The sequence below is a fragment of the Denticeps clupeoides genome, chromosome 15 (assembly GCF_900700375.1).
Source record: "Denticeps clupeoides chromosome 15, fDenClu1.1, whole genome shotgun sequence".
Lineage (NCBI taxonomy): Eukaryota > Metazoa > Chordata > Actinopteri > Clupeiformes > Denticipitidae > Denticeps > Denticeps clupeoides.
Genome location: NC_041721.1, coordinates 16,798,564 through 16,809,340, shown reverse-complemented (window position 1 = coordinate 16,809,340; position 10,777 = coordinate 16,798,564).

Here is a 10,777-nt window from a genome sequence, read left to right as displayed (position 1 = left end):
GATGAAAGAGGAAGCATGGAAGACAAAACCAAAGAATATTGATGAATATCATGCAGGCAAGACTGCTTTCTTTGCTATTCCTAATGACTCCATCAATAAATTGTATGAATCCTTGTCAAACCGCATGGATGCAGTCCTTCAAGGTCATGGAAGTCATACAAGATATTAAATTTGGATCTCACAGCACCACTACTTAATTTGCTGACACATTTTTGTATTTGCAGTAAATTTGTTCAATTTCTGTATAGGAGACAAAATTTGCCACAATTTTACCTTTCTGTCTTGATTGAATGATAAATCTTTTTTTCAGTGAAACTAATTCATTTCAATGGATTAAACATCATTTGGTAGGGTTTTAGCTATTTCTAACACCAATTGATTCATTAAAAGTCAGGTTAATAGCAGTTGTTTCTAAAAGCGACAAGACTTTTGTCAGGGACTGTACAGTGAATGTCATGAAAACTTGCTTATTTGACAATCTCAATTAGCTCCGTGCAAAAATCAAATACGAGTGAAGTACTCTAAGGGACTGCAAAGTGAGAGCCAATTACAAGGAAACCCTATGAAACAACAATACCTCAGCAGTGTCAGACAATAACCTTGGAGATGCAGTCTTTCGCATTACAGAAAGTGATAACCAACTAGTATATTCCATTGAGGTTTTGACCTTTCTTCAAATCATGGAACAAGACTTCTACCAAGATGATGCAAACAGTTGGGTTGCTCTGCTTCCTTTTCGGCATCCACGGAGGCAGCTGCCTAAGAAAAGATGCTATGCTCATCGTCGGTTGATGTCACTGCAAAAGACTTTAAGAAAAAAAAATCCTGAAAAGAACTTCCACTTCACAGAGTTTATGCAAAAAATCTCCCCACATTCTATCCCCACAAAAACCAAACCAAATTAGAGTGGTATTTGATTCCAGCACTCAGTATGACGGAATTTCACTAGATGATGTGCTGCTTTCTGGACCTGATCTTAACAACGGTCTTATTGGTGTGCTCCTCAGTTTCAGAAGATAACATGTTGCTGTAACTGTGGACATACAACAAATGTTCTACTGTTTTGTTGTTCGCGAAGACTGTACAGATTTTCTGTGGTACAGAAACAATGATTTCAATAAAGATGTGGTGGATTACCTTATGCAGGATCATGTTTTTGGAAACAGCCCGTCCCCTGCAGTGGCTATCTGTGGTCTGAGGAAAGCAGCAGAGCACCAAGTGGCAGTGGCAGTGATGCAAGGCATTTTGTGGAAAGAGACTTTTATGTAGATGATGGTCTGTTGATGTTCTGCAAATGCTGGCTCCACAAGGTCGCTTCAAACCGAGCAGAAATGATGAATGCATTTCCTGCAGATCAAAGTGCAGACAACATCAGAGATCTCAACCCGTCTGTGGAAAATTTGCAGCGTAGTCTTGGCATCAGCTGGAGCATAATGACTGATAGTTTTGCCTTCCGCATTCCTGAAATTCAGAAACCATTTACGCGTCGAGGTGTACTGTCAACAGTAAACAGTTTTTTTTCGATCTTCTAGGTTTTATATCTCACAGTTGAAGGCAAACTGATTGTAAGGGAGCTGATGACCTGCAATGTTGAGTGGGACACAGACCTGCCTGAGCCAAAAGAAGAGGATTTGAGGAGATGGACTGAATTACTTTTAGTGCTTGAAAAGCTCCAGATCCCAAGGACATACACCACCTCCTCTATCTCCAAAGCTCAGCGCCTTGAATTGCGGATCTTTTCTGATGCTTCTGTAATAGCAATATCTGCAGTTGCTTACCTCAAGGTCATAAACAAGCATACTGTTACGTCCTGGTATATTGGGGTGTGTTTCTGTTCTGTGTTTTGTGTTGTTTGCAGGTGCCTGGTGATTTGTAAATTGAGCCCACCTGTACCTGCTGTGGGACAGACAGAATAAAAGGAGCCTCAGTCTCCTTTTTCGGGGCTGCGCTTGCCGTGCCATCCACCCACCCGCCTCCCTACCCTTTCCCTTTGACATCACTTCCGGTTTCCCCTGCGCTTCCCCTAGGAGGCGACGCAACTTGTTGTGTCGGCCTGCTTCGGTGTTTGTTTGTTTTTCTCTGTTTTCCTGTTTTGTTTGCTGTTATTCGTTGTAATTCGTTTTGTATGTATTTCTTATTTATTTATATATTTAGTTAATAAAATACTTGTTAAAAGTATCCGTTTCGTCATAGTAGGGTTACGTTTGTGTCCTTTCTTTTGTTACGGGCCGGAGCCCCTAGACCGGTTCGTAACACATTCTGACAGCAGAGTTGTTTTGGAATACATACACAGATTATGGGTCACGGTCTGTTCCAGCAGCAGAATTGACCAAAAGTACATGGCTGACTGGACCAACTTTCCTAACTAAGCTGACAGTGTCAGAGGTCAGTGGTGAAGAAGGCTTGACATAAAAACTTGTAGACCCAGACTGTGATGTTGAAAATGTGATGTTGAAAAAAATGTGGTGGGAAATTTCACGTCCGGGGAATATAATAAAGGAATTCAACTGAGTTGATTACCAAGTTTTAATCCGCCGTGCACGGGGGGGAGCTTGCTAGAAGAACTTCCATCCCCTGATAACAGTTCACAGCTTTTATACCACGGGACATACAATGTCGGAAAACAAGCTCACCCCAGATGGTGCCCAACAAGATCACAGAACCTTCCTTTTATCAGCTTATGTTCTGCATTTGCATCAACAGGGTCAGGCATAAGATACACAGTCGACTTCTAATTGTTTCATGACAACAGGTGTTGCTCAAATAACACGAGAGAAGTTCAGGTCATACAATTTTCCTCCACAATAATCATAAAAGGTGTGAAACAAGAAATGTTCTCAGAAGAACTAAAATGCATAGCATCAAACCATGACCTTTCTAAAACTAGCGTACTTTACAAATTCCAACAATTTCTCAACAGTGAAGGCATGTTGAGAATAGATGGACGTATCGAACTAGAAAGTTATGAAGCTCACCCACTGATTATACCAGGCCATGTAGCGAGCTTTCTTGTCCGCCATCATGAAGGTGTGAAACATCAGGGCAGGCACTTCACTGAAGGGACAATACGTAATGGTGGTCTGTGAATAGTTGGGGGAAAACGTCTGATAAGCAGAATCATACATGGGTGTGTAACCTGCAGGAAACTGAAAGGAAAAACTCAAAAGCAACAAATGTCTGATTTACCAGCTGAGCGTCTCCAAGTAGATCCTCCATTTTCTCAAGTCGGTCTGGATGTCATCGGACCATGGGAAGTTGTGATGCGCCGCACCAGGGGTTGGCAAGCCAGGGACAAAAGATGGGCAGTCCTGTTCACGTGTATGTCTACTCGTGCTGTTCATGTTGAGGTTATTGAGACAATTACTTCCTCAAGCTTTATAAATGCAGTACAGCGATTTTGGAGGTAAGCACCTCCACTCTGACTCCAAATTTTACTGGAGCATTCAAAGAACTGAAAATGGAATCTCAGAGTTCCTGTGACACAAGTGTGGAGGATCTTTAGCGAAAATGCACTTGGGTGTTCAATCCACCACATTCCTCTCATATGGGCGGGACCTGGGAGCGTATGATTGGAGTTGCAAGGAGGATACTGGATTCTATGCTCTCTCACGTTGTCACTCAAAACTCGCTCATGAAGTCCTAACCACATTTATGGCAGAGGTTAGTACCATTGAGAATGCCAGACCATTGATACCAGTGTCCACTGATCCAGATTCTCCTTTCCTCCTAACTCCTTCCAAGTTGCTGACTCAGAAAATGGGTTCGCCTCCACACAGAGCTTTGGCTGAGACTTTTGGGCCAGATGGCGTCGGGATTACTTAAGTACACTACAAAGTGTAAACAAAGGCTAAACAACCTAATCTCAAAGAAGGGGATGTTGTTTTAGTGAAGGACAATCAGGCCAAGAGGAATCAGTGGTTGATGGGACTTGTTGTGAAAGCTATTCTCAGTAAAGATGGACTTGTCAGAAAAGTTGAAGTTAAGAAAACAGACTGCCAAAGTGTTCTACAGGCCTGTTTCTGAGTTAGTTTTGTCGACATCCCAGCAGGAAAGCAGGTCAGATGAGGAGTGTGCTGGAACTTTTATTTCAATGTATACAAGCGAGTTTGTCACTATTTTTAATGTCTGAATAAGTAGTAGACACAAATAACTAGATATTTGCAATAGCAAAACTCATATTATGTTATACACAAGATTGGGTGTTGCAATATGAGATCAAAACAATATATCCAATATTTTATTTAAAAACCACACACATAAAACAAAGGTTTCTTAATATATATTTGTATAAATGCTACAGGTATGTTGAAAAAAGAAACACAAACCACATGGGAATGTCATAAAGTCTCAAAGTAGCACTCATTTGGTGAACACAACTTTTGACATCTGATTATTTCTGTAAAGTGAGGGATCTTTTGTTTCTGATGATTGTTTATGTTAAAATATGTTGTGTCATGTCTGTATTGGTCACATGATGGTTAACCAAATCAACCAGAGAGTGTAGTTTTTTCCGCTTTTGAGTTTTCGCCGTTGAGTGTGAAACGGTGTGACCTTCATACATGTTTTCCCTTTGGCTGTAGTGTAGCCGTACATTTTTGGCCCAACTGAACAAAATTCAGGTAATCTGCAATTCCTACCTCGTCCGTAAGATCAAACAAATATGGTCCAAGGGGTGGCTCTCAGTCACCACTTTTTGAGACAAAGTTTAGACTGTCACTGTAAAGGTCCCCCAATTTTTCAATTCAGAGTACAATTCAAGGCTTCAACGAAAATGTTATCGTCCCACATTTGAGAACCATACCTATCTGCATAACGCCACTGAACCAGTGCCACGTTGTCCAAGACAAATGCAAAGTGTCTAATTATGGCCCAAAATGTTTTGTACAACTATCATACAAATGTATTAGCATCTCAATATATGGAAGATTCACTCTTATAGCTTGAAAACAGACCCCAAAGTGAACCACATACCCCATTTCAATAGTTTTCAACATCTCAATGTCGACCTTGGTGACCACATACCCCATTTCAACAGTTTTCAACATCTCAATGCTGACCCAACAGCCCAAAAGATCCCTGTCTTCATCACCATGATCACAGGTTGCTGTTTGATTCTTATGTATGCAGCATGTTCTACAGTGGGGAAACATTAGCTTACCATTGCAGCAGAATGGAAGAAATGGGTTTAAGAGACCCTGTAGTAGATATACTGTCACTTTGATTAACCCGTAGTAATTTCAAGACTATCACAGTCTTTCAAAATGATCTGCAGGTGTCTGATCAGGTATTTTTTTTATCAATTGACAGTATGGGTAAAGGCTGGTAAAATCAACATGCCTGATTTTTTCGTCATTTATGGTTTTGTGACAGCCAAAGAGGCTGTCTCTCAATTTCAGACAGTCAGGGTGTGTACATAAAAAAACGTGAACACAATGACTCTCAAGTCTACCTGTTTTAAACGATGTCACTCACACTCCTTTGTGACGGTTTTAATTTTATCATCAAAGTGTCTTCTTAAAACACTGTACGATACCTTTGACAAAGCTTTGGTGGGTATATATTTACAACCATGCCCATGATGCACACACATCCGGGGTTCTGCTCCGCTGCTTGGTCGCCATCTGGTGGAGACAAAGAGGGTAAGTGGAGGCGATATATGAACACACACACAGACAGACAAAAGAGAGGGTCTTCTGGCTCCATCTCTAGGCTCTCCGGGATCTCCTAAGGAGGTGCAGCCAGGAACACGTGAGGTGTGACCCTCTGGCCACCCACTAGTGCTGCGTCCCACACTGTGGGGTCTTCCTACACTGGATCCTGGCTGGTTCTGGGTGTGGTGGTGGGGCAGGGAATTCTGCCCTCAGTTTTCTCCCACTGCCACAGGGCTGCACCCAAGCTTAAGCTGACCCAGTCAAACGTGCGAGTATGGTGGTAATTTTTTCCGCGTCTGTGAGCGAGGTAAGAGCAGCAAAGTACACGCCACAGGATGTTAAGAAAAGTTGGCATGTACCTGCTACTCCTGAGAAGGGTCCAGGCACACTGGGCTACAGTTGCACGGTTCACATAAAATGTCGGAGCCCCTATCGGCTGCTCAGAAGGTTCTTATAACAGTGCTCCAGCCACGTACACCGAATTACTCACACTTGTCCATGGCTGAAGCCCTGATGTCAAGCAGATTGGTGCCAGGTGTGTTTACAGTGTGTTTACCAAACGTGACAATAGTGTTTCAAAAGAGGACTGATTTGCTGGACCTTCCAACGAATCTAGGGAATAAATACACCTATTAAGCAAAACCAAACATTATATAATTTATTTAGGCTATATAATATAATACTTAGGCTTGTATATTATAAAAATATAAAGAGAGACTTACTGAAAAAGTTTGATCCATCTTATGCAGCAGAGTTCTGTTCAAAACCTCCTTGATGTATGGGTTAGCCAATAGGGTTGTTCTACCCAAACACACCTCCCCCTAATGATACACGCCCCTCTCTAAAACACACCTCAAATGCTTTTTTAGATTTTTCCTAAATAATGTTAAAAACACATCTGATTCAAACAAACTTAAAAAGTGTGTGAGTGTATTTTAATATTAAATAGATAATGCTACATTTGTAGTAGGAAAATGTGTTAGCCTCTTAAAAAGAATAGTAATTTTCAACAGTTAAAGTCTGGTTTGTTTTAAAAGCTTGCCATTTTGTGTTTCTGAAAAGAACATAAATATGTGTTAATAAATGATATTTATTATTAAAAAAGAAGTCTTATTTGTTTGTCTGATGTTTTATTTAGAAAAAAATGGGTATACTGTTATGTTCATTCATAATAAGCAAAAATAATTGTATTTAAATGTATTTTAAAAAGAGACTGTTGGAAAGTAAAACATTTCATACAAATAATTCAGTATTGGGTTTTTAGGTTAAAGGAAAAAATGTCTGTTGTGTAATCTATTCTTAACAAATGAGTGTCCTGTGTCAGGATGTTGTGGGGGCGTAGGCTTCAGGGACTAGCAACGCTGTTAGAGGGGCCTTTATGTTTTCTGAAAAGAACATAAGTGGACAACAACAGGGACCCTAACCCAAGAGGGGAAGGGTGAGCAGGGTGTATCAAAATATGCATCTGCACTGAATGATAATAAAGTGATGTGAGATGTAGTTTAGTAGTAGTAGTTTCTGCAGGTTTTTCCATTGTCTTTTGGATTATGTACACAGTAAACACGAAACAACATTCCTCTGGAACCATGTTGCAACACAAGAGCGGCACCGAACAAAAGTAAGTGGACATTAAAAAACAGAACACAAGTGCATAAAGAAACAATTAAAAAAGACAAGTGTCACATGATTCCATCATGTGACTGGGAGTAACACGGAAACAACTCCTATAAATTGGCTAAAGAGCAGCTGCCACCTGCTCAGTCATTACGTCATCAGTGACTTACGTCATCACGACTCGGCTCCGTTCTCGTCAAGACCTAGTGAGACCATTCCTGCCCTTTCTGCGATCCTGAATCCTGAACTCATTCCTTTCGTCCTGTCACGTCTTTTATTGTGCCCTATTGTTCACAGATTAACTCGGAGGGAACTTACCTGCCTCCTTGGAACGGGACCGAGGGGAGTCTCTCCTCTGAGCTGCAGCCTCTACGCTCTCCTAGCTCCCGATCTCAGATCACCCTGCTCGCTGGTCCAGCGGCAAGTGGGCGGCTGCTCGACTCAATTCCCCAGTTCCGTGTCCATGACCTACTCCAAATTCGTGGAGGAGTTGAGAAACACCTTTTGCCATCCGGACAGTGTCGAAGATGTCGCGTCGCAGCTCTACAATCTGCGCCAGGGTTCCTCATCTGTCAGCCAGTTCACCACACGATTCCGGACCCTGGCTGCAAAAACTCCGCTGGACTCCCACGCCCTCCGGATGATTTATTATGAAGGACTGGCCCCGCAAATTCGAGGTGAGATGGTCAGCCGGGAGATGCCAGCAACGTATGAAGCCCTCATACAACTTGCGTTGTGGATCGATCGCCATCTGCTGGCACACCCGAGAACTGCGGCCCCCACTCCAACCATGCACCGGACTCCCTGACCTCCCTTCTCACCACCTCAGTCCACCATCATTCCTCCAGACCATCGGGCGGAACCCATTCAGCTTGGACGGACAACCTTCACCCAAGAAGAGAAACAGCTATTTATTCGGGAGGGTTTGTGTGCATTCTGCGCTTCCCCTTCACACATCCGCTTCACCTGCCCTATTTGCCCGGGAAACAGGACGCCCAGCTGATCAGAACGGCACGATCAGCTGGGTCACTTCCTTCTCATGTTACGACGCCGACATCCCGACTCACTCTTCCGGCTGTCCTGGAATGGAATCAGCGTATCATCTCCACCACCGCCTTTGTGGATTCCGGGGCGGCTGGAAATTTCATAGATCACTCCTTCATCAGATTACATAACATTCCCCTGGAACCCCTCACAACTCCACTCACGATAACCTCTGTGGACAGTCATCTGGTCTCCTCAGGACCCATCATTCACTGCATGGTCCCTCTCCAGCTCCGGATCGACTCCCACGTGGAAAAACTCCAGTTTTTCGTGACCAACATCATAACCTCACGCACTGTCCCAACAACACGCTCCAGACTCACAATCATCCGACCCCTAACCCATTCTTCCTCCTCACCGCATCCTGGGTCCCCTCCGGTGGTCCCTAGAGACTAAGGTCCGGGCCGCCCAGGCGTCCGACCCTGGTCCAGCTAACACAACACCAGGGTGCCTGTACGTCCCAAATACCTGCCGGTCCGATGTGCTGCATTGGGGCCGTTCCTCCGTACTCTCAGGCCATCCAGGACGTCAACGGACCCTCTCATTCATTCGCCGGCCGTTCTGATGGCTTTCGGTACGGCAGGACGTACAGGCCTTTGTTGATACCTGCGACGTCTGTGCCCGGGCCAAGACTCCCAACACTCCGGCTGCTGGGCCCCTGCGTCCTCTTCCCATTCCTCATCGCCCCTGGACCCACCTCACTTTGGACTTCAACACCAGTCTCCCAGAAGCCAATGGTATGACCACCATCCTGACCATAGTGTATCGTTTCTCCAAAGCAGTCCACTTGGTCGCCCTGCCCGGCCTACTGTCCTCTGCCACAACTGTTGACCTCATGCTTCAACACGTGGTCCGCCTCAATAAGTTCCCCCAGGACATTGTCTCTGATCGGGGACCTCAATTTGTCTCAGCTGTGTGAAAGGCATTCTGTCGCCTCATTGGTTCAACCTACAGTCTCTCTGGCTACCATCCTCAGAACAACGGCCAGGTGGAGAGAGCCAAACAACAGCTGGGACGATACCTGCGGTGCTTTGCGTACGAACACAAATGCACCTGGCCTGGTTTTCTCTTTTGGGCGGAGCTGGCCCATAACCTACAGGTCTTCTCCACCACCGGCCATAGCCCTTTCGAAATCTGCTATGGATATCAACCCACCATCTTCACTCACCAGGTGCCCACAGGTGGGGTCCCATCGGCCCATCAGATGATCCGTGGCTGCCGAAATGCCTGGAAAACCATGCAGTCGGCCCTTCTCACCGCCTCACGCAGGATATCCGCCCAGCACGACCACCGGCACCCCCGCAGACTGCGCTTCCGAGTGGGACAGAGAGTAGGCTATCCACCCAAGACCTTTGTCTCAGGACTGAGTTGCACAAACTGTCCCCTCGGTATCTCAGGCCATTCCGGATTCCTCAGCCAGATCAACCCCCTCACCAACCGTCTCCAACTCCCTCCTACCATCTGTGTCCATCCAGTCTTTCACGTCAGCAAACTGAAACCCTTCGTACGATCCTCAATTCATCCTCCGGCTCCAGATCCGCCCCCACCATATATATAGTGGTGGGCCGTAATCGGCGTTCACGTGCTGTGTTAACGTGAGACTCTTATTGCGCGATTAAATCGTGCTGCGTTAACGTGAGACTCTTATTGCGCGATTAAATCGTGCTGCGTTAACGTGAGACTCTTAGCGCACGATTACAGTGAGATTTATCTAGATTAAGAAAATTAATCTATGCCCACCTCTAATATATATATATATATATAAAAGAAAAAATGTACTCAATAAAGAACTTGATAGAATGCTGAAGAAGTATTGAGACTGGTTTTGGCCAGTGAATAGAGAAGAATTTCTTTATTAACTGGCCAAAACTAGTTCTTTAGATTATCTCATTCTTTCTGAAAAATTATTTATTAATTTTGCCTATTTAAACTATTCAGTATCAACCACACCAATTGCAGTACATTCAGTGTAGAAATGAATGAGACAAAGGAACAAAACAAACGCCAGCCCATAGGTAAAAGGTTAAAGAAAATTTTAGCCAAAATGAAAAGTAAATTGCGCAAGCATCCAAACACCTCAAAAGCCACAGGGGACAATAAGATTCCTGAAAGAGAAGAGCTCCGCAAAGACCTGAAAGTCAAAAGATGCCTTCAAGATGAAAATACTAAACTGCACATGGGGTTTAAGGATTGTGTGAATAAAGAAAAAATGCAAGCCTTGACTGATCATCAAAAAACAGACCTTCAAATCCAGCATCATAAACAACAGGAGGATCATGAATACGCATCGTCCACACAAAAAAATACTCAAACGCAAATGCGAGAGCTGAAAGCCAAAAGATGCCTGAAAGAAGAACATACTCAGTTACAAATTAAGCTTAAGGACTGTGAGAATAGACTGGAGGAAGTGCAGTACAAACTTTTTGACCTATTTACGGAAAAGTACGTGATAAAAAAAGAGCTTGTAT